The following is a 23,695-nucleotide window of genomic DNA, read 5'->3' as shown; positions in this document are numbered from 1 at the left end:
ATTGTGTTCCTCCGTTTGAGGTACTTCTGTGTCTAATTTACAATCAGTAATAAATTTCGCAGGGTCAACACTGGAGGGCAAACATGCCCTCAGCACTGTCCGCCAATCTTTGTTGGTGGGTTCGGCGGAGTTTCCTAGTTCTTTTATAATCCTCTGACATGCAACTAGATCTTTCCTAGGATCAGGGAATTCAGACATAATTGCTCTCAATTCCATCCGGGACCAGGGACGGCGCATTGCACTGTCCTTGACGGGAATAATTCCCACCCTGACAGGATCAAATTCAACTACATCATCTTGTGTTGGTTCTATAATATGAGGTACATTTGTTTGTGCGTGATATATAACACCGTACGTACCTGTGGACACGACCTCACCTGACCTTCTGTTAGGAGGTTTGATTACAGCCTTTACCGATTTGGTCGCGTCCACCTGGATGTCTTGTATGATGGCTGCTGGAAAAGGTTCCGACATCGTGCTGTGTTCACTTTCTTGCTGGTAATCCTGAGGGAAGTTTAACATGGGGTGCAACTTGCATGGGTTAACAGTTGTACATTTAACAGTATTACAATTATTCTTGTTACATTTATTACAATTATTCTTATCTATACAGTTGCTAAATGCATGTTTATCAAACACCAGTGTGCCTTTCTCTGTGACCACTTTCTCTCCTGTTATGTATGGTGGTGGGGGAGCGGTGGCTATCAGTTTTCTGACAGGGTTAGATCCAGCCGCTTGAGCCAATCCTCTTTGTATTTCACCTTCCTGTTGCCATAACTGTAAATAATCATAATGTTTGATCCGTCTCTTTGCAGATTTAATGAGACATATCCTTCTCCTTAGATTTTGTAACACCTCGGGACTAAAACTGCCTACCCGTGGGAACTTTTCCCCATCATGCACAGTCATTCTTTCCCATTCATCGCACAAAACCTCTGTGTGTGAACCGTATTTCTCACACATAACATACCTTGCCGACCCGATTGGTCGGTTTACTAAGTCAACCCGAACCGAGGTTGATCGCCCCCTACCTGAACAACTGGCCCCCATCTTTGCAGGTGTTGCTTTCACTACCTCTGACCTTCAAATCAGGGTCTTCAGCGAACCCTTACAAAAACCAAGATGTCCGGGGTAGGCCGGCGGCGGAAGTTTACCGAGTACCTCCACTCACTCGCCCACGTCGACCAATACGCCCACACACTGCCTTAGCGCTGGCGTACTCAACCTAGGGCCCCTGCGACCTGAACCTCTATTTACTGGAACATGTGGGTGTGATCCGAAGAGCACTTAACCCTTCCCAGTAACTGTTGTTAGAGAATTCCCGAGTGACCAGCGAACCTCCCTTAAAATAAATAAAAATTACACAAATCACGTTAGAATGTACAAATAGCGTTTATGACCCCTCTAGCGTACGCAAATGGTACTGGGTCAAGTTACTAACTAATGCACACAATTACGTGCGGTACAATCGTTCTGCACATAAGCAACTAATCTTATGTGCGGAGCGACCAGTGGAATCGAAAATTGTGGCTGCGAATTCCTTCAGCCAGAGCTTAATGGCCTATATGGGTACCGCACCAACCCTTCCTGGTGTTGTGCTTCTTTATCTATAGCGGACTTCCTAATCTGCTGTACCTAGACCTCCTGGTCTGTGCTACAGTAGACCTCCTGGTCTGCTATACTCTAATGCTCTTATTTTAAATGTTTAACAAGGGATGCCTCCCAAGCCACCGTGCCGTCACTTACACGTATGTACCTCACGAGAACTCGATGATTTCCTGTGGTTCCACCCCAAAATTTAGAAACATATATATATATATATATATATATATATATATACACACACACACTCTTTCACCTCATATACTCTTTACTTTCGTTTCTGCGCAGAAATCCCTTTCATTCAGTATCGCAGGCTAATCCCAAGGAGTTGCAATTAGAGAAGGATCTATTAGCTTAAAATTTAGGACACTGAGATTTGACTTGCGCTATTATCGCGTTGCCTCCTTATCGCCTAACTAAAACAATACTATCGTGTGATTTGTATTATGTGGGCGCACCCAGACGCTCCGTTGCGTAATATACGCTCCGTGCGTCGGCCCTTGCGTCGCGTACGCTAGTCCCGTCCTTTGTTAGAGACACATGTACGCAAGCCAGGTATATACACAGAAATACAACTAACACGTTTATATCAATGTAAATGATCTTTAACTGTAATCATCTACCAAGCACCACACAGATCTTTCCTTGTATCTTTAGGCAAAGCCGTGTGCGTGTTTTACAATTTACCCCTTAACGTATTATTTTTACTTTTAACTACCAATAGCAACAAATCTTTCTCAGCACGTTATCAATTATAAATGGCAAACAGGAAAGTGAGATATGTGAAAATACACAAATGAAAATGCAATTCTAAATTAATCTAATAACATACATTGATGTAAGCACGCACATATAGATATTACATATATGTACTAATCACTATTACATATATAAGACCCTATTCAGTGCTTCTAATTTGCATATGAATGTGCGATTTCTTTCACTGCTGGGAGAGGGAAAAAAACCAAAACCCAGTTATACAGGTTAATTTGCACTTCAATGGTTATCCTACACCAAGCAGAGAATCCTAGAATAGGGAGGTAAAGAAAAAAAAAAAAACCAAAACTTTGTTTTATCTGTGTATCGTTCTTAAATCAAATACTCATTCCACTATTAACTTATATCAAACTCTTTCTGAACCACTCATGATTGACCATGACATGGACTAAACAAATGCATTAAAAACTCATTAAATGATGATTTCTTTTTGACAATGGATGGCTGATTATTTCCTGAGTCAACTGAAAATCAGCCGCTTAGAAAAAAAAATTTGACCTTCCCAAAATGGCCGCTGCTCCTCCCCCTTCCACATCCATGAGGGTTACACAAAATGGAGGACAGACCATGCGGCTCCTTTTGTCACAGAGAAAATCATCATGCCAGCCCCTGAAGTTATTTTTAAGCCTGGGTAAAACTATCACGCTATGCAGAGCGATTAAAAATACTTTTAAACCTATTTAAACAGACAAGCCATCCAATCTGCGTGTGCAGTTGGCACCAAATAGAAATAAAAACCAGATTTACAAAGACAATAGCTTAATGTTCCTACCTTCTTCGGATTCCACCAGCTTCCCTACAAGCCAAAAGAATCAGACGTAGACTCTCATCTGATCAGCACTACAAGATACTACCTTTCCTCCCTTTGCTGATCGATAAAGTCTGCGCATTTTCACCTGACTGCGGATATGAGATGGACCGGACTTGCCCCCAATTGATAGAGTCAAATATCTACCTTTTAACATTAGCTATATACGAATACCGTGTAGCCGTAGTGGCCGATAAACATCGTGCACGTGCTACGCACTTCATACGCTATTTGCGTATGAAGGCCTCACACGTGGTACGCAAGTAATGTACACACACTGCGCTGGGTGTATGGAATACACACTGCGAGCGCACACACAGACAGTACTTTTATAAACTTTAAACACATAATATGCTTACACTGTAAACCTTAGAAATGTAACACTGTAATGATATACAACTGGTTAACCTGGATATATAAGCAAGCTGTTTGAGTGATTTGAAATACACAGAAACCCTTTGTACTAGCTAGAAACACACAGACACCCTGCTGAGGTTCCAACACCTTTACTAACAATGTCTAGCTGATGTAAAAGTTAAAAACAGTTAACAGTTCATACACTACAGTCTAACATCAATATCTAAGCAGAATAACTACACATAAATACACAATAGCGTCACAATCTTATACAATAACAGAGAGAGAGTATGGCAAATACAAACCGGGAATAAGTTGGTCACAGAGAGTACTTACACACACTGGGGAATGATCGCTGCGCAGCTCTGGTACCAGCTCCGAGTTAGTCAAGATGAAAACCGTTTGTGGAGAGAGAGACTGAGCTGGCCAGGCTGGCTGTCCTTATATACACTGCATACAGTACACTACAAAGGGACCTATAATCTCATTGTTCATTGGACACAGGAATCTGTCTTCCTATTACAACAAAAGGTCATAGGTTTGTTTGAACAGGTGGGCTGTGACTATTTCAGACTGCTCAGGTGGGAGGGAAACTCAGGATTTCCAACACATGGACAATGAATAAATGTCCAGAATCTACTAATAGACATAACTATACGCAGGAGCGATTAATCTTTACCTAACCAGCACCGGATTGTTTCTAATAAAATGTTCTTTAGTTAGGTACCAAACACCACTGCTCAAATCCTATCTGACCCTTCGTATCATGCAAAGAGGAATTCCTCTGTCCAGGGACCAGTCACAATAAACAAACTTTCAGTTATTATTAAGGGGAACATTATCTATAAAATATACTATTTGGATTTACTATGTAACGATTGAGTCGCCCGCTAGACGCACACAAACTCTACCGTAAATGCACATACCATGCGCTCGAGCGCATGGCCGAGGAGGCGCCGTCACGCAACTGCGAATATGTGCACGCACGGGAGAGAATGTGTACATGCAGCGGCACGCGCATGGGGTGGATATATGGCAACGTGTAGCATGATATTTTTCCGACTTTGACAATGACGATGATGCAAAGTTGCAGCCTAAAATGACTAAAGCCATCCGCTACATGATTGTGGCAATGAAGGATGTGTTACACATTTCTGAGGAAAATCCTGTCCCTGACAAGAGGATTTATATGTATGGGGAGAAAAGGCAAGAAGTGGCTTTTCCCCCGTCACATGAATTGAATGAATTATGTGAAAAAGCGTGGGATTCCCCTGATAGGAAGGTAGTAATTTCCAAGAGATTGCTGATGGCGTATCCTTTCCCGCCAACGGACAGGTTACGCTGGGAATCCTCCCCCAGGGTAGACAAGGCGTTGACACGCTTATCTAAGAAGATGGCCCTGCCGTCTCAGGATACGGCCGCCCTAAAGGATCCTGCGGTTAGAAAGCAGGAAGCTATCCTGAAGTCTGTTTACACACATTCTGGTACGCTGCTGAGGCCAGCAATTGCTTCGGCCTGGATGTGTAGTGCGGTAGCAGCATGGACGGATACTCTGTCTGTGGAGTTAGATACCCTGGACAGGGACTCTGTTCTAATGACCCTGGCACATATCAAGGACGCGGTCCTATATATGCGGGATGCCCAGAGGGACATTTGCCTGCTGGGCTCTAGAGTAAACGCAATGTCCATTTCTGCCAGAAGGGTCTTATGGACTCGGCAATGGACAGGGGATACCGACTCTAAAAAACACGTGGAGGTTTTACCTTATAAGGGTGAGGAATTGTTTGGGGACGGTCTCTCAGACCTAGTTTCCACAGCTACGGCTGGGAAGTCAAATTTCTTGCCTTATGTCCCGCCACAGCCTAAGAAAGCACCGTATTACCAAATGCAGTCCTTTCGTTTGCAAAAGAGCAAGAAAGTCAGAGGTGCATCCTTTCTTGCCAGAGGCAGGGGTAGAGGAAAGAGGCTGCACCACGCAGCTAGTTCCCAGGAACAAAAGTCCTCCCCGGCTTCCACTAAATCCACCGCATGACGCTGGGGCTCCACAGGCGGAGCCGTGGGGGCGCGTCTCCGACATTTCAGCCACCAGTGGGTACGCTCACGGGTGGATCCTTGGGCTATACAAGTTGTGTCTCAGGGATACAAACTGGAATTCGAGGTGACGCCCCCTCACCGTTACCTAAAATCGTCCTTGCCAGCTTCCCCCATGGAAAGGGAGGTAGTGCTGGCAGCAATTCACAAGTTATACCTCAAGCAGGTGGTTGTAAAGGTTCCTCTCCTTCAACAGGGAAGGGGTTACTATTCCACTATGTTTGTAGTACCGAAACCGGACGGTTCGGTCAGACCCATCTTGAATTTAAAATCCCTGAACATTTATCTGAATAAATTCGAGTTCAAAATGGAATCGCTCAGAGCGGTCATTGCAAGCCTGGATGAGGGGGATTTTATGGTGTCTCTGGACATCAAGGATGCTTACTTGCATGTCCCCATTTATCCACCTCATCAGGAGTACCTCAGATTTGTGGTACAGGACTGTCATTACCAATTCCAGACGTTGCCGTTTGGACTCTCCACGGCACCGAGAATATTTACCAAGGTAATGGCGGAAATGATGGTGCTCCTGAGAAAGCAAGGAGTCACAATTATCCCATACTTGGACGATCTCCTCATAAAGGCGAGGTCCAGAGAGCAGTTGCTGATCAGCGTAGCACACTCTCAGGAAGTGTTGCAACAGCACGGCTGGATTCTGAATATCCCAAAATCGCAGCTGATTCCTACGACGCGTCTGCCCTTTCTGGGCATGATTCTGGACACAGACTAGAAGAAGGTGTTTCTCCCGGCGGAGAAGGCTGAGGAGCTCGTGACTCTAGTCAGAGACCTCTTAAAACCGGAACAGGTGTCCTGGGAAAGATGGTGGCATCATACGAAGCCATTCCCTTCGGCAGGTTCCATGCGAGGATCTTTCAGTGGGATCTGTTGGACAAGTGGTCCGGATCCCATCTTCAGATGCATCGGCTGATCACCCTGTCCCCCAGGGCCAGGGTGTCTCTTCTGTGGTGGCTGCAGAGTGCTCACCTTCTCGAGGGCCGCAGGTTCGGCATACAGGACTGGGTCCTGGTGACCACGGATGCGAGCCTCCGAGGATGGGGGGCAGTCACTCAGGGAAGAAACTTCCAAGGGTTGTGGTCAAGTCAGGAGGCTTGTCTGCACATAAATATCCTGGAACTAAGGGCCATATACAACGCCCTGAGTCAAGCGGAGCCTCTGCTTCGCAACCAACCGGTGCTGTTTCAGTCAGACAACATCACCGCAGTGGCTCATGTAAACCGCCAGGGCGGCACAAGAAGCAGAGTGGCGATGGCGGAAGCCACAAGGATTCTTCGTTGGGCGGAGAATCACGTGCAAGCACTGTCAGCAGTGTTCATTCCGGGAGTGGACAACTGGGAAGCAGACTTCCTCAGCAGGCACAAACTCCACCCGGGAGAGTGGGGACTTCATCAAGAAGTCTTCACGCAGATTGCAAGTCGGTGGGAACTGCCACAGGTGGACATGATGGCGTCCCGCCTCAACAAAATGCTAAAAAGGTATTGCGCCAGTTCAAGGGACCCTCAGGCGATAGCTGTGGACGCACTGGTAACACCGTGGGTGTTCCAGTCGGTCTATGTGTTTCCTCCTCTTCCTCTCATACCCAAGGTACTGAGAATCGTAAGGAAAAGAAGAGTGAAAACAATACTCATTGTTCCGGACTGGCCAAGAAGGACTTGGTACCCGGAACTGCAAGAAATGCTCACAGAGGAACCATGGCCTCTACCGTTCAGACAGGACCTGTTGCAACAGGGGCCCTGTCTGTTCCAAGACTTACCGCTGCTGCGTTTGACGGCATGGCGGTTGAACGCCGAATCCTAGCAGAAAAGGGCATTCCGGATGAAGTTATTCCTACGCTGAAGTTATTCCTACGCTGACAAAGGCTAGGAAGGACGTGACCGCAAAGCATTATCACCGTATATGGCGAAAATATGTTGCTTGGTGTGAGGCCAGGAAGGCCCCTACAGAGGAATTCCAGCTGGGTTGATTCCTGCACTTCCTACAGTCAGGTGTGACTATGGGCCTAAAATTAGGGTCCATAAAGGTCCAGATTTCGGCCCTATCCATATGAACAGGGCAGAATTGCGGACTCGTCCGCAGTTTCTGCCAAAGGTGGTGTCACCTTTTCATTTGAACCAACCTATTGTGGTGCCTGCGGCTACTCGTGACTTGGAGGACTCCAAGTTGCTGGACGTAGTCCGGGCTTTGAAGATTTATGTAACCAGACCGGCTGGAGTCAGGAAGACTGACTCGCTGTTTATCCTGTATGCATCCAACAAGCTGGGTGCTCCTGCTTCAAAGCAAACTATTGCTCGCTGGATCTGTAACACGATTCAGCAGGCTCATTCTGCGGCGGGATTGCCGCAGCCGAAATCAGTGAAAGCCCATTCCACAAGAAAAGTGGGCTCTTCTTGGGCGGCTGCCCGAGGGTTCTCTGCATTACAGCTTTGCCGAGCTGCTACTTGGTCGGGTTCAAACACTATTGCAAAATTCTACAGGTTTGATACCCTGGCTGAGGAGGACCTTGTGTTTGCCCATTCGGTGCTGCAGAGTCATCCGCACTCTCCTGCCCGTTTGGGAGCTTTGGTATAATCCCCATGGTCCTTACGGAGTCCCCAGCATCCACTAGGACGTTAGAGAAAATAGGAATTTACTCACCGGTAATTCTATTTCTCGTAGTCCGTAGTGGATGCTGGGCGCCCGTCCCAAGTGCGGACTTTCTGCAATACGTGTATATAGTTATTGCTTAACTAAGGGTTATGGTTATGTAGCATCGGTTGAGTGATGCTCAGTTGTTGTTCATACTGTTAACTGGGTAAGTTTATCACAAGTTGTACAGTGTGATTGGTGTGGCTGGTATGAGTCTTACCCTGGATTCCAAAATCCTTTCCTTGTAATGTCAGCTCTTCCGGGCACAGTTTCCTTAACTGAGGTCTGGAGGAGGGGCATAGAGGGAGGAGCCAGTGCACACCAGATAGTACTGAATCTTTCTTTAGAGTGCCCAGTCTCCTGCGGAGCCCGTCTATTCCCCATGGTCCTTACGGAGTCCCCAGCATCCACTACGGACTACGAGAAATAGAATTACCGGTGAGTAAATTCTTATTTCTCTAACGTCCTAGTGGATGCTGGGGACTCCGTAAGGACCATGGGGAATAGACGGGCTCTGCATGAGACTGGGCACCCTAAAGAAAGATTCAGTACTATCTGGTGTGCACTGGCTCCTCCCTCTATGCCCCTCCTCCAGACCACAGTTAGAATCTGTGCCCGGCCAGAGCTGGGTGCTCCTAGTGGGCTCTCCTGAGCTTGCTAGAAAAGAAAGTATTTTGTCAGGTTTTTTATTTTCAGAGAGCTTCTGCTGGCAACAGACTCTCTGCTACGAAGGACTGAGGGGAGAGAAGCAAACCTACTCACGGCAGCTAGGTAGCGCTTCTTAGGCTACTGGACACCATTAGCTCCAGAGGGATCGAACACAGGTACCTAACCTTGATCGTCCGTTCCCGGAGCCGCGCCGCCGTCCCCCTCGCAGAGCCAGAAGTACAGAAGCAGCAGAAGCATGAAGACATCGAAATCGGCGGCTGAAGACTCCTGTCTTCACTTAAGGTAGCGCACAGCACTGCAGCTGTGCGCCATTGCTCCCACAGCACACCGCACACTCCGGTCACTGTAGGGCGCAGGGGAAGGGGGGCGCCCTGGGCAGCAATTAATTACCTTTTTGGCAAAAATAGACATATATACAGTCTGGGACTGTATATATGCCCGAGCCCCCGCCATTTTTTACACATTAAAGCGGGACAGAAGCCCGCCGCTGAGGGGGCGGGGCCTTCTTCCTCAGCACACCAGCGCCATTTTCTCTTCACAGCTCCGCTGGAAGGACGCTCCCCAGGCTCTCCCCTGCAGTATACAGGTGCAATAAAGGGTAAAAAAGAGAGGGGGGGGGCACATAAATTTAGGCGCAGAGATATATTTAACAGCAGCTACGGGGTAAACACTAAGGTACAGTGTAATCCCTGGGATATATAGCGCTGGGGTGTGTGCTGGCATACTCTCTCTCTCTGTCTCCCCAAAAGCCTTTGTGGGGTCCTGTCCTCAGTCAGAGCATTCCCTGTGTGTGTGCTGTGTGTCGGTACGCCTGTGTCGACATGTTTGATGAGGAAGGATACGTGGAGGCAGAACAAGTGCAGCTGAGTGTGGTGACGGTGCCGACACCTGATTGGATGGATATGTGGAAGGTGTTAAATGATAATGTAAACTCCTTGCATAACAGATTGGATAAAACTGTAACCTTGGGACAGTCAGGGTCTCAACCCATGCCTGATCCTACAGCGCAGAGGCCCTCAGGGTCTCAAAAGCGCACACTATCCCAGATAGTTGACACAGATGTCGACACGGAATCTGACTCCAGTGTCTATGTCGATGAGGCAAAGTTGCAGCCTAAAATGACTAAAGCCATCCGCTACATGATTGTAGCAATGAAGGATGTATTACACTTTTTTGAGGAAAATCCTGTCCCTGACAAGAGGATTTATAGGTATGGGGAGAAAAAGCATGAAGTGACTTTTCCCCCTTCACATGAATTAAATGAATTATGTGAAAACGTGGGATTCCCCTGACAGGAAGGTGATAATTTCCAAGAGATTACTTATGGCGTATCCTTTCCCGCCAACTGACAGGTTACGCTGGGAATCCTCCCCTAGGGTAGACAAGGCGTTGACACGCTTGTCTAAGAAGGTGGCCCTGCCGTCTCAGTATACGGCCGCCCTAAAGGATCCTGCGGATAGAAAGCAGGAAGATATCCTGAAGTCTGTTTATGCACATTCTGGCACACTGTTGAGACCAGCAATTGCTTCGGCCTGGATGTGTAGTGCGGTAGCTGCATGGACGGATACTCTGTCTGTGGAGATAGATACCCTGGACTGGGACACTGTTCTACTGACCCTGGCACATATCAAGGACGCGGTCCTATATATGCGGGATGCCCAGAGGGACATTTGCCTGCTGGGCTCTAGAGTAAACGCAATGTCCATTTCTGCCAGAAGGGTCTTATGGACTCGGCAATGTACAGGGGATACCGACTCTAAAAAAACACATGGAGGTTTTACCTTATAAGGGTGAGGAATTGTTTGGGGACGGTCTCTCGGACCTAGTTTCCACAGCTACGGCTGGGAAGTCAAATTTCTTGCCTTATGTCCCTCCACAGCCTAAGAAAGCACCGTATTACCAAATGCAGTCCTTTCGTTCTCAGAAGAGCAAGAAGGTCAGAGGTGCGTCCTTTCTTGCCAGAGGCAGGGGTAGAGGAAAAAAGCTGCACCATGCAGCTAGTTCCCAGGAACAAAAGTCTTCCCCGGCTTCCACTAAATCCACCGCATGACGCTGGGGCTCCACAGGCGGAGCCGTGGGGGCGCGTCTCCGACATTTCAGCCACCAGTGGGTTCGCTCACAGGTGGATCCTTGGGCTATACAAATTGTGTCTCAGGGATACAAGCTGGAATTCGAGGTGACGCCCCCTCACCGTTACCTAAAATCGGCCTTACCAACTTCCCCCATGGAATCTGCCTCATCAGGAGTACCTCAGGTTTGTGGTACGGGACTGTCATTACCAATTCCAGACGTTGCCGTTTGGCCTGTCCACGGCACCGAGAGTTTTTACCAAGGTGATGGCGGAAATGATGGTGCTCCTTCGGAAGCAAGGGGTTACAATTATCCCATACTTGGACGATCTCCTCATAAAGGCGAGGTCCAGGGAGCGGTTGCTGATCAGTGTAGCACACTCTCAGGAAGTGTTGCGTCAGCACGGCTGGATTCTGAACATTCCAAAGTCGCAGCTGATTCCTGCGACGCGTCTGCCCTTCCTGGGCATGATTCTGGACACAGACCAGAAGAAGGTGTTTCTCCCGGAGGAGAAGGCTCAGGAGCTCGTGACTCTGGTCAGAGACCTCCTAAAGCCAAAACAGGTGTCGGTGCATCACTGCACACGAGTCCTGGGAAAGATGGTGGCGTCATACGAAGCCATTCCCTTCGGCAGGTTCCATGCGAGGATCTTTCAGTGGGATCTGCTGGACAAGTGGTCCGGATCGCATCTTCAGATGCATCGGATGATCACCCTGTCCCCCAGGGCCGGGGTGTCTCTTCTGTGGTGGCTACAAGGTGCTCACCTCCTCGAGGGCCGCAGATTCGGCATACAGGACTGGGTCCTGGTGACCACGGATGCAAGCCTCCGAGGGTGGGGGGCAGTCACTCAAGGAAGAAACTTCCAAGGGCTGTGGTCAAGTCAGGAGACTTGTCTGCACATAAATATCCTGGAGCTACGGGCCATATACAACGCCCTGAGTCAAGCGGAGCCTCTGCTTCGAGACCAACCAGTGCTGATTCAGTCAGACAACATCACGGCAGTCGCTCATGTAAACCGCCAGGGCGGCACAAGAAGCAGGGTGGCAATGGCGGAAGCCACCAGGATTCTTCGTTGGTCGGAGAATCACGTGCAAGCACTGTCAGCAGTGTTCATTCCGGGAGTGGACAACTGGGAAGCAGACTTCCTCAGCAGACACGACCTCCACCCGGGAGAGTGGGGACTTCATCAAGAAGTCTTCACGCAGATTGTAAATCGATGGGAACTGCCACAGGTAGACATGATGGTGTCCCGCCTCAATAAAAAATTAAAGAGGTATTGCGCCAGGTCAAGAGACCCTCAGGCGGTAGCTGTGGACGCACTGGTGACACCGTGGGTATTCCAGTCGGTCTATGTGTTTCCTCCTCTTCCTCTCATACCCAGGGTACTGAGAATCGTAAGAAAAAGAGGAGTGAGAACAATACTCATTGTTCCGGATTGGCCAAGAAGGACTTGGTACCCGGAACTGCAAGAAATGCTCACAGAGGACCCATGGCCTCTGCCTCTCAGACAGGACCTGTTGCAACAGGGGCCCTGTCTGTTCCAAGACTTACCGCGGCTGCGTTTGACGGCATGGCGGTTGAACGCCGGATCCTAGCAGAAAAGGGCATTCCGGATGCAGTTATTCCTACGCTGATAAAGGCTAGGAAGGACGTGACAGCAAAACATTATCACCATATATGGCGAAAATATGTTGCTTGGTGTGAGGCCAGGAAGGCCCCTACAGAGGAATTCCAGCTGGGTCGATTCATGCACTTCCTACAGTCAGGTGTGACTATGGGCCTAAAATTAGGGTCCATAAAGGTCCAGATTTCGGCCCTATCCATTTTCTTTCAAAAAGAACTGGCTTCACTGCCTGAAGTTCAGACGTTTGTTAAGGGAGTGCTGCATATTCAGCCTCCTTTTGTGCCACCAGTGGCAGCTTGGGATCTTAACGTGGTCTTGGGTTTCCTGAAATCCCACTGGTTTGAGCCACTTAAGACAGTGGAGCTAAAGTATCTCACGTGGAAAGTGGTCATGCTGTTGGCCTTGGCTTCAGCTAGGCGTGTGTCAGAATTGGCGGCTTTGTCATGTAAAAGCCCCTATCTGGTTTTCCATATGGATAGGGCAGAATTGCTGACTCGTCCGCAGTTTCTGCCAAAGGTGGTGTCATCTTTTCATTTGAAACAACCCATTGTGGTGCCTGCGGCTACTCGTGACTTGGAGGATTCCAAGTTGCTTGATGTAGTCAGGGCTTTGAAGATCTTTGTTGCCAGGACGGCTGGAGTCAGGAAAACTGACTCGCTGTTTATCCTGTATGCATCCAACAAGCTGGGTGCTCCTGCTTCAAAGCAAACCATTGCTCGCTGGATCTGTAACACGATTCAGCAGGCTCATTCTGCGGCTGGATTGCCGCATCCAAAATCAGTGAAAGCCCATTCCACAAGGAAGGTGGGCTCTTCTTGGGCGGCTGCCCGAGGGGTCTCGGCATTACAGCTTTGCCGAGCTGCTACTTGGTCGGGTTCAAACACATTTGCAAAATTCTACAAGTTTGATACCCTGGCTGAGGAGGACCTGGTGTTTGCCCATTCGGTGCTGCAGAGTCATCCGCACTCTCCTGCCCGTTTGGGAGCTTTGGTATAATCCCCATGGTCCTTACGGAGTCCCCAGCATCCACTAGGACGTTAGAGAAAATAAGAATTTACTCACCGGTAATTCTATTTCTCGTAGTCCGTAGTGGATGTTGGGCGCCCGTCCCAAGTGCGGACTTTCTGCAATACGTGTATATAGTTATTGCTTAACAAAGGGTTATGGTTATGTAGCATCGGTTGAGTGATGCTCAGTTGTTGTTCATACTGTTAACTGGGTAAGTTTATCACAAGTTGTACAGTGTGATTGGTGTGGCTGGTATGAGTCTTACCCTGGATTCCAAAATCCTTTCCTTGTAATATCAGCTCTTCCGGGCACAGTTTCCTTAACTGAGGTCTGGAGGAGGGGCATAGAGGGAGGAGCCAGTGCACACCAGATAGTACTGAATCTTTCTTTAGAGTGCCCAGTCTCCTGCGGAGCCCGTCTATTCCCCATGGTCCTTACGGAGTCCCCAGCATCCACTACGGACTACGAGAAATAGAATTACCGGTGAGTAAATTCTTATTTCTCTAACGTCCTAGTGGATGCTGGGGACTCCGTAAGGACCATGGGGAATAGACGGGCTCTGCATGAGACTGGGCACCCTAAAGAAAGATTCAGTACTATCTGGTGTGCACTGGCTCCTCCCTCTATGCCCCTCCTCCAGACCACAGTTAGAATCTGTGCCCGGCCAGAGCTGGGTGCTCCTAGTGGGCTCTCCTGAGCTTGCTAGAAAAGAAAGTATTTTGTCAGGTTTTTTATTTTCAGAGAGCTTCTGCTGGCAACAGACTCTCTGCTACGAAGGACTGAGGGGAGAGAAGCAAACCTACTCACGGCAGCTAGGTAGCGCTTCTTAGGCTACTGGACACCATTAGCTCCAGAGGGATCGAACACAGGTACCTAACCTTGATCGTCCGTTCCCGGAGCCGCGCCGCCGTCCCCCTCGCAGAGCCAGAAGTACAGAAGCAGCAGAAGCATGAAGACATCGAAATCGGCGGCTGAAGACTCCTGTCTTCACTTAAGGTAGCGCACAGCACTGCAGCTGTGCGCCATTGCTCCCACAGCACACCGCACACTCCGGTCACTGTAGGGCGCAGGGGAAGGGGGGCGCCCTGGGCAGCAATTAATTACCTTTTTGGCAAAAATAGACATATATACAGTCTGGGACTGTATATATGCCCGAGCCCCCGCCATTTTTTACACATTAAAGCGGGACAGAAGCCCGCCGCTGAGGGGGCGGGGCCTTCTTCCTCAGCACACCAGCGCCATTTTCTCTTCACAGCTCCGCTGGAAGGACGCTCCCCAGGCTCTCCCCTGCAGTATACAGGTGCAATAAAGGGTAAAAAAGAGAGGGGGGAGGCACATAAATTTAGGCGCAGAGATATATTTAACAGCAGCTACGGGGTAAACACTAAGGTACAGTGTAATCCCTGGGATATATAGCGCTGGGGTGTGTGCTGGCATACTCTCTCTCTCTGTCTCCCCAAAAGCCTTTGTGGGGTCCTGTCCTCAGTCAGAGCATTCCCTGTGTGTGTGCTGTGTGTCGGTACGCCTGTGTCGACATGTTTGATGAGGAAGGATACGTGGAGGCAGAACAAGTGCAGCTGAGTGTGGTGACGGTGCCGACACCTGATTGGATGGATATGTGGAAGGTGTTAAATGATAATGTAAACTCCTTGCATAACAGATTGGATAAAACTGTAACCTTGGGACAGTCAGGGTCTCAACCCATGCCTGATCCTACAGCGCAGAGGCCCTCAGGGTCTCAAAAGCGCACACTATCCCAGATAGTTGACACAGATGTCGACACGGAATCTGACTCCAGTGTCTATGTCGATGAGGCAAAGTTGCAGCCTAAAATGACTAAAGCCATCCGCTACATGATTGTAGCAATGAAGGATGTATTACACTTTTTTGAGGAAAATCCTGTCCCTGACAAGAGGATTTATAGGTATGGGGAGAAAAAGCATGAAGTGACTTTTCCCCCTTCACATGAATTAAATGAATTATGTGAAAACGTGGGATTCCCCTGACAGGAAGGTGATAATTTCCAAGAGATTACTTATGGCGTATCCTTTCCCGCCAACTGACAGGTTACGCTGGGAATCCTCCCCTAGGGTAGACAAGGCGTTGACACGCTTGTCTAAGAAGGTGGCCCTGCCGTCTCAGTATACGGCCGCCCTAAAGGATCCTGCGGATAGAAAGCAGGAAGATATCCTGAAGTCTGTTTATGCACATTCTGGCACACTGTTGAGACCAGCAATTGCTTCGGCCTGGATGTGTAGTGCGGTAGCTGCATGGACGGATACTCTGTCTGTGGAGATAGATACCCTGGACTGGGACACTGTTCTACTGACCCTGGCACATATCAAGGACGCGGTCCTATATATGCGGGATGCCCAGAGGGACATTTGCCTGCTGGGCTCTAGAGTAAACGCAATGTCCATTTCTGCCAGAAGGGTCTTATGGACTCGGCAATGGACAGGGGATACCGACTCTAAAAAAACACATGGAGGTTTTACCTTATAAGGGTGAGGAATTGTTTGGGGACGGTCTCTCGGACCTAGTTTCCACAGCTACGGCTGGGAAGTCAAATTTCTTGCCTTATGTCCCTCCACAGCCTAAGAAAGCACCGTATTACCAAATGCAGTCCTTTCGTTCTCAGAAGAGCAAGAAGGTCAGAGGTGCGTCCTTTCTTGCCAGAGGCAGGGGTAGAGGAAAAAAGCTGCACCATGCAGCTAGTTCCCAGGAACAAAAGTCTTCCCCGGCTTCCACTAAATCCACCGCATGACGCTGGGGCTCCACAGGCGGAGCCGTGGGGGCGCGTCTCCGACATTTCAGCCACCAGTGGGTTCGCTCACAGGTGGATCCTTGGGCTATACAAATTGTGTCTCAGGGATACAAGCTGGAATTCGAGGTGACGCCCCCTCACCGTTACCTAAAATCGGCCTTACCAACTTCCCCCATGGAATCTGCCTCATCAGGAGTACCTCAGGTTTGTGGTACGGGACTGTCATTACCAATTCCAGACGTTGCCGTTTGGCCTGTCCACGGCACCGAGAGTTTTTACCAAGGTGATGGCGGAAATGATGGTGCTCCTTCGGAAGCAAGGGGTTACAATTATCCCATACTTGGACGATCTCCTCATAAAGGCGAGGTCCAGGGAGCGGTTGCTGATCAGTGTAGCACACTCTCAGGAAGTGTTGCGTCAGCACGGCTGGATTCTGAACATTCCAAAGTCGCAGCTGATTCCTGCGACGCGTCTGCCCTTCCTGGGCATGATTCTGGACACAGACCAGAAGAAGGTGTTTCTCCCGGAGGAGAAGGCTCAGGAGCTCGTGACTCTGGTCAGAGACCTCCTAAAGCCAAAACAGGTGTCGGTGCATCACTGCACACGAGTCCTGGGAAAGATGGTGGCGTCATACGAAGCCATTCCCTTCGGCAGGTTCCATGCGAGGATCTTTCAGTGGGATCTGCTGGACAAGTGGTCCGGATCGCATCTTCAGATGCATCGGATGATCACCCTGTCCCCCAGGGCCGGGGTGTCTCTTCTGTGGTGGCTACAAGGTGCTCACCTCCTCGAGGGCCGCAGATTCGGCATACAGGACTGGGTCCTGGTGACCACGGATGCAAGCCTCCGAGGGTGGGGGGCAGTCACTCAAGGAAGAAACTTCCAAGGGCTGTGGTCAAGTCAGGAGACTTGTCTGCACATAAATATCCTGGAGCTACGGGCCATATACAACGCCCTGAGTCAAGCGGAGCCTCTGCTTCGAGACCAACCAGTGCTGATTCAGTCAGACAACATCACGGCAGTCGCTCATGTAAACCGCCAGGGCGGCACAAGAAGCAGGGTGGCAATGGCGGAAGCCACCAGGATTCTTCGTTGGTCGGAGAATCACGTGCAAGCACTGTCAGCAGTGTTCATTCCGGGAGTGGACAACTGGGAAGCAGACTTCCTCAGCAGACACGACCTCCACCCGGGAGAGTGGGGACTTCATCAAGAAGTCTTCACGCAGATTGTAAATCGATGGGAACTGCCACAGGTAGACATGATGGTGTCCCGCCTCAATAAAAAATTAAAGAGGTATTGCGCCAGGTCAAGAGACCCTCAGGCGGTAGCTGTGGACGCACTGGTGACACTGTGGGTATTCCAGTCGGTCTATGTGTTTCCTCCTCTTCCTCTCATACCCAGGGTACTGAGAATCGTAAGAAAAAGAGGAGTGAGAACAATACTCATTGTTCCGGATTGGCCAAGAAGGACTTGGTACCCGGAACTGCAAGAAATGCTCACAGAGGACCCATGGCCTCTGCCTCTCAGACAGGACCTGTTGCAACAGGGGCCCTGTCTGTTCCAAGACTTACCGCGGCTGCGTTTGACGGCATGGCGGTTGAACGCCGGATCCTAGCAGAAAAGGGCATTCCGGATGCAGTTATTCCTACGCTGATAAAGGCTAGGAAGGACGTGACAGCAAAACATTATCACCATATATGGCGAAAATATGTTGCTTGGTGTGAGGCCAGGAAGGCCCCTACAGAGGAATTCCAGCTGGGTCGATTCATGCACTTCCTACAGTCAGGTGTGACTATGGGCCTAAAATTAGGGTCCATAAAGGTCCAGATTTCGGCCCTATCCATTTTCTTTCAAAAAGAACTGGCTTCACTGCCTGAAGTTCAGACGTTTGTTAAGGGAGTGCTGCATATTCAGCCTCCTTTTGTGCCACCAGTGGCAGCTTGGGATCTTAACGTGGTCTTGGGTTTCCTGAAATCCCACTGGTTTGAGCCACTTAAGACAGTGGAGCTAAAGTATCTCACGTGGAAAGTGGTCATGCTGTTGGCCTTGGCTTCAGCTAGGCGTGTGTCAGAATTGGCGGCTTTGTCATGTAAAAGCCCCTATCTGGTTTTCCATATGGATAGGGCAGAATTGCTGACTCGTCCGCAGTTTCTGCCAAAGGTGGTGTCATCTTTTCATTTGAAACAACCCATTGTGGTGCCTGCGGCTACTCGTGACTTGGAGGATTCCAAGTTGCTTGATGTAGTCAGGGCTTTGAAGATCTTTGTTGCCAGGACGGCTGGAGTCAGGAAAACTGACTCGCTGTTTATCCTGTATGCATCCAACAAGCTGGGTGCTCCTGCTTCAAAGCAAACCATTGCTCGCTGGATCTGTAACACGATTCAGCAGGCTCATTCTGCGGCTGGATTGCCGCATCCAAAATCAGTGAAAGCCCATTCCACAAGGAAGGTGGGCTCTTCTTGGGCGGCTGCCCGAGGGGTCTCGGCATTACAGCTTTGCCGAGCTGCTACTTGGTCGGGTTCAAACACATTTGCAAAATTCTACAAGTTTGATACCCTGGCTGAGGAGGACCTGGTGTTTGCCCATTCGGTGCTGCAGAGTCATCCGCACTCTCCTGCCCGTTTGGGAGCTTTGGTATAATCCCCATGGTCCTTACGGAGTCCCCAGCATCCACTAGGACGTTAGAGAAAATAAGAATTTACTCACCGGTAATTCTATTTCTCGTAGTCCGTAGTGGATGCTGGGCGCCCGTCCCAAGTGCGGACTTTCTGCAATACGTGTATATAGTTATTGCTTAACAAAGGGTTATGGTTATGTAGCATCGGTTGAGTGATGCTCAGTTGTTGTTCATACTGTTAACTGGGTAAGTTTATCACAAGTTGTACAGTGTGATTGGTGTGGCTGGTATGAGTCTTACCCTGGATTCCAAAATCCTTTCCTTGTAATATCAGCTCTTCCGGGCACAGTTTCCTTAACTGAGGTCTGGAGGAGGGGCATAGAGGGAGGAGCCAGTGCACACCAGATAGTACTGAATCTTTCTTTAGAGTGCCCAGTCTCCTGCGGAGCCCGTCTATTCCCCATGGTCCTTACGGAGTCCCCAGCATCCACTACGGACTACGAGAAATAGAATTACCGGTGAGTAAATTCTTATTTCTCTAACGTCCTAGTGGATGCTGGGGACTCCGTAAGGACCATGGGGAATAGACGGGCTCTGCATGAGACTGGGCACCCTAAAGAAAGATTCAGTACTATCTGGTGTGCACTGGCTCCTCCCTCTATGCCCCTCCTCCAGACCACAGTTAGAATCTGTGCCCGGCCAGAGCTGGGTGCTCCTAGTGGGCTCTCCTGAGCTTGCTAGAAAAGAAAGTATTTTGTCAGGTTTTTTATTTTCAGAGAGCTTCTGCTGGCAACAGACTCTCTGCTACGAAGGACTGAGGGGAGAGAAGCAAACCTACTCACGGCAGCTAGGTAGCGCTTCTTAGGCTACTGGACACCATTAGCTCCAGAGGGATCGAACACAGGTACCTAACCTTGATCGTCCGTTCCCGGAGCCGCGCCGCCGTCCCCCTCGCAGAGCCAGAAGTACAGAAGCAGCAGAAGCATGAAGACATCGAAATCGGCGGCTGAAGACTCCTGTCTTCACTTAAGGTAGCGCACAGCACTGCAGCTGTGCGCCATTGCTCCCACAGCACACCGCACACTCCGGTCACTGTAGGGCGCAGGGGAAGGGGGGCGCCCTGGGCAGCAATTAATTACCTTTTTGGCAAAAATAGACATATATACAGTCTGGGACTGTATATATGCCCGAGCCCCCGCCATTTTTTACACATTAAAGCGGGACAGAAGCCCGCCGCTGAGGGGGCGGGGCCTTCTTCCTCAGCACACCAGCGCCATTTTCTCTTCACAGCTCCGCTGGAAGGACGCTCCCCAGGCTCTCCCCTGCAGTATACAGGTGCAATAAAGGGTAAAAAAGAGAGGGGGGGGGCACATAAATTTAGGCGCAGAGATATATTTAACAGCAGCTACGGGGTAAACACTAAGGTACAGTGTAATCCCTGGGATATATAGCGCTGGGGTGTGTGCTGGCATACTCTCTCTCTCTGTCTCCCCAAAAGCCTTTGTGGGGTCCTGTCCTCAGTCAGAGCATTCCCTGTGTGTGTGCTGTGTGTCGGTACGCCTGTGTCGACATGTTTGATGAGGAAGGATACGTGGAGGCAGAACAAGTGCAGCTGAGTGTGGTGACGGTGCCGACACCTGATTGGATGGATATGTGGAAGGTGTTAAATGATAATGTAAACTCCTTGCATAACAGATTGGATAAAACTGTAACCTTGGGACAGTCAGGGTCTCAACCCATGCCTGATCCTACAGCGCAGAGGCCCTCAGGGTCTCAAAAGCGCACACTATCCCAGATAGTTGACACAGATGTCGACACGGAATCTGACTCCAGTGTCTATGTCGATGAGGCAAAGTTGCAGCCTAAAATGACTAAAGCCATCCGCTACATGATTGTAGCAATGAAGGATGTATTACACTTTTTTGAGGAAAATCCTGTCCCTGACAAGAGGATTTATAGGTATGGGGAGAAAAAGCATGAAGTGACTTTTCCCCCTTCACATGAATTAAATGAATTATGTGAAAACGTGGGATTCCCCTGACAGGAAGGTGATAATTTCCAAGAGATTACTTATGGCGTATCCTTTCCCGCCAACTGACAGGTTACGCTGGGAATCCTCCCCTAGGGTAGACAAGGCGTTGACACGCTTGTCTAAGAAGGTGGCCCTGCCGTCTCAGTATACGGCCGCCCTAAAGGATCCTGCGGATAGAAAGCAGGAAGATATCCTGAAGTCTGTTTATGCACATTCTGGCACACTGTTGAGACCAGCAATTGCTTCGGCCTGGATGTGTAGTGCGGTAGCTGCATGGACGGATACTCTGTCTGTGGAGATAGATACCCTGGACTGGGACACTGTTCTACTGACCCTGGCACATATCAAGGACGCGGTCCTATATATGCGGGATGCCCAGAGGGACATTTGCCTGCTGGGCTCTAGAGTAAACGCAATGTCCATTTCTGCCAGAAGGGTCTTATGGACTCGGCAATGGACAGGGGATACCGACTCTAAAAAAACACATGGAGGTTTTACCTTATAAGGGTGAGGAATTGTTTGGGGACGGTCTCTCGGACCTAGTTTCCACAGCTACGGCTGGGAAGTCAAATTTCTTGCCTTATGTCCCTCCACAGCCTAAGAAAGCACCGTATTACCAAATGCAGTCCTTTCGTTCTCAGAAGAGCAAGAAGGTCAGAGGTGCGTCCTTTCTTGCCAGAGGCAGGGGTAGAGGAAAAAAGCTGCACCATGCAGCTAGTTCCCAGGAACAAAAGTCTTCCCCGGCTTCCACTAAATCCACCGCTGGGGCTCCACAGGCGGAGCCGTGGGGGCGCGTCTCCGACATTTCAGCCACCAGTGGGTTCGCTCACAGGTGGATCCTTGGGCTATACAAATTGTGTCTCAGGGATACAAGCTGGAATTCGAGGTGACGCCCCCTCACCGTTACCTAAAATCGGCCTTACCAACTTCCCCCATGGAATCTGCCTCATCAGGAGTACCTCAGGTTTGTGGTACGGGACTGTCATTACCAATTCCAGACGTTGCCGTTTGGCCTGTCCACGGCACCGAGAGTTTTTACCAAGGTGATGGCGGAAATGATGGTGCTCCTTCGGAAGCAAGGGGTTACAATTATCCCATACTTGGACGATCTCCTCATAAAGGCGAGGTCCAGGGAGCGGTTGCTGATCAGTGTAGCACACTCTCAGGAAGTGTTGCGTCAGCACGGCTGGATTCTGAACATTCCAAAGTCGCAGCTGATTCCTGCGACGCGTCTGCCCTTCCTGGGCATGATTCTGGACACAGACCAGAAGAAGGTGTTTCTCCCGGAGGAGAAGGCTCAGGAGCTCGTGACTCTGGTCAGAGACCTCCTAAAGCCAAAACAGGTGTCGGTGCATCACTGCACACGAGTCCTGGGAAAGATGGTGGCGTCATACGAAGCCATTCCCTTCGGCAGGTTCCATGCGAGGATCTTTCAGTGGGATCTGCTGGACAAGTGGTCCGGATCGCATCTTCAGATGCATCGGATGATCACCCTGTCCCCCAGGGCCGGGGTGTCTCTTCTGTGGTGGCTACAAGGTGCTCACCTCCTCGAGGGCCGCAGATTCGGCATACAGGACTGGGTCCTGGTGACCACGGATGCAAGCCTCCGAGGGTGGGGGGCAGTCACTCAAGGAAGAAACTTCCAAGGGCTGTGGTCAAGTCAGGAGACTTGTCTGCACATAAATATCCTGGAGCTACGGGCCATATACAACGCCCTGAGTCAAGCGGAGCCTCTGCTTCGAGACCAACCAGTGCTGATTCAGTCAGACAACATCACGGCAGTCGCTCATGTAAACCGCCAGGGCGGCACAAGAAGCAGGGTGGCAATGGCGGAAGCCACCAGGATTCTTCGTTGGTCGGAGAATCACGTGCAAGCACTGTCAGCAGTGTTCATTCCGGGAGTGGACAACTGGGAAGCAGACTTCCTCAGCAGACACGACCTCCACCCGGGAGAGTGGGGACTTCATCAAGAAGTCTTCACGCAGATTGTAAATCGATGGGAACTGCCACAGGTAGACATGATGGTGTCCCGCCTCAATAAAAAATTAAAGAGGTATTGCGCCAGGTCAAGAGACCCTCAGGCGGTAGCTGTGGACGCACTGGTGACACCGTGGGTATTCCAGTCGGTCTATGTGTTTCCTCCTCTTCCTCTCATACCCAGGGTACTGAGAATCGTAAGAAAAAGAGGAGTGAGAACAATACTCATTGTTCCGGATTGGCCAAGAAGGACTTGGTACCCGGAACTGCAAGAAATGCTCACAGAGGACCCATGGCCTCTGCCTCTCAGACAGGACCTGTTGCAACAGGGGCCCTGTCTGTTCCAAGACTTACCGCGGCTGCGTTTGACGGCATGGCGGTTGAACGCCGGATCCTAGCAGAAAAGGGCATTCCGGATGCAGTTATTCCTACGCTGATAAAGGCTAGGAAGGACGTGACAGCAAAACATTATCACCATATATGGCGAAAATATGTTGCTTGGTGTGAGGCCAGGAAGGCCCCTACAGAGGAATTCCAGCTGGGTCGATTCATGCACTTCCTACAGTCAGGTGTGACTATGGGCCTAAAATTAGGGTCCATAAAGGTCCAGATTTCGGCCCTATCCATTTTCTTTCAAAAAGAACTGGCTTCACTGC

Source organism: Pseudophryne corroboree, chromosome 2 (assembly GCF_028390025.1).
Source record: "Pseudophryne corroboree isolate aPseCor3 chromosome 2, aPseCor3.hap2, whole genome shotgun sequence".
In the NCBI taxonomy this organism is placed as follows: Eukaryota; Metazoa; Chordata; class Amphibia; order Anura; family Myobatrachidae; genus Pseudophryne; species Pseudophryne corroboree.
The sequence above is the reverse complement of the archived record's forward strand: the minus strand, read 5'-3'. Positions refer to the sequence as shown.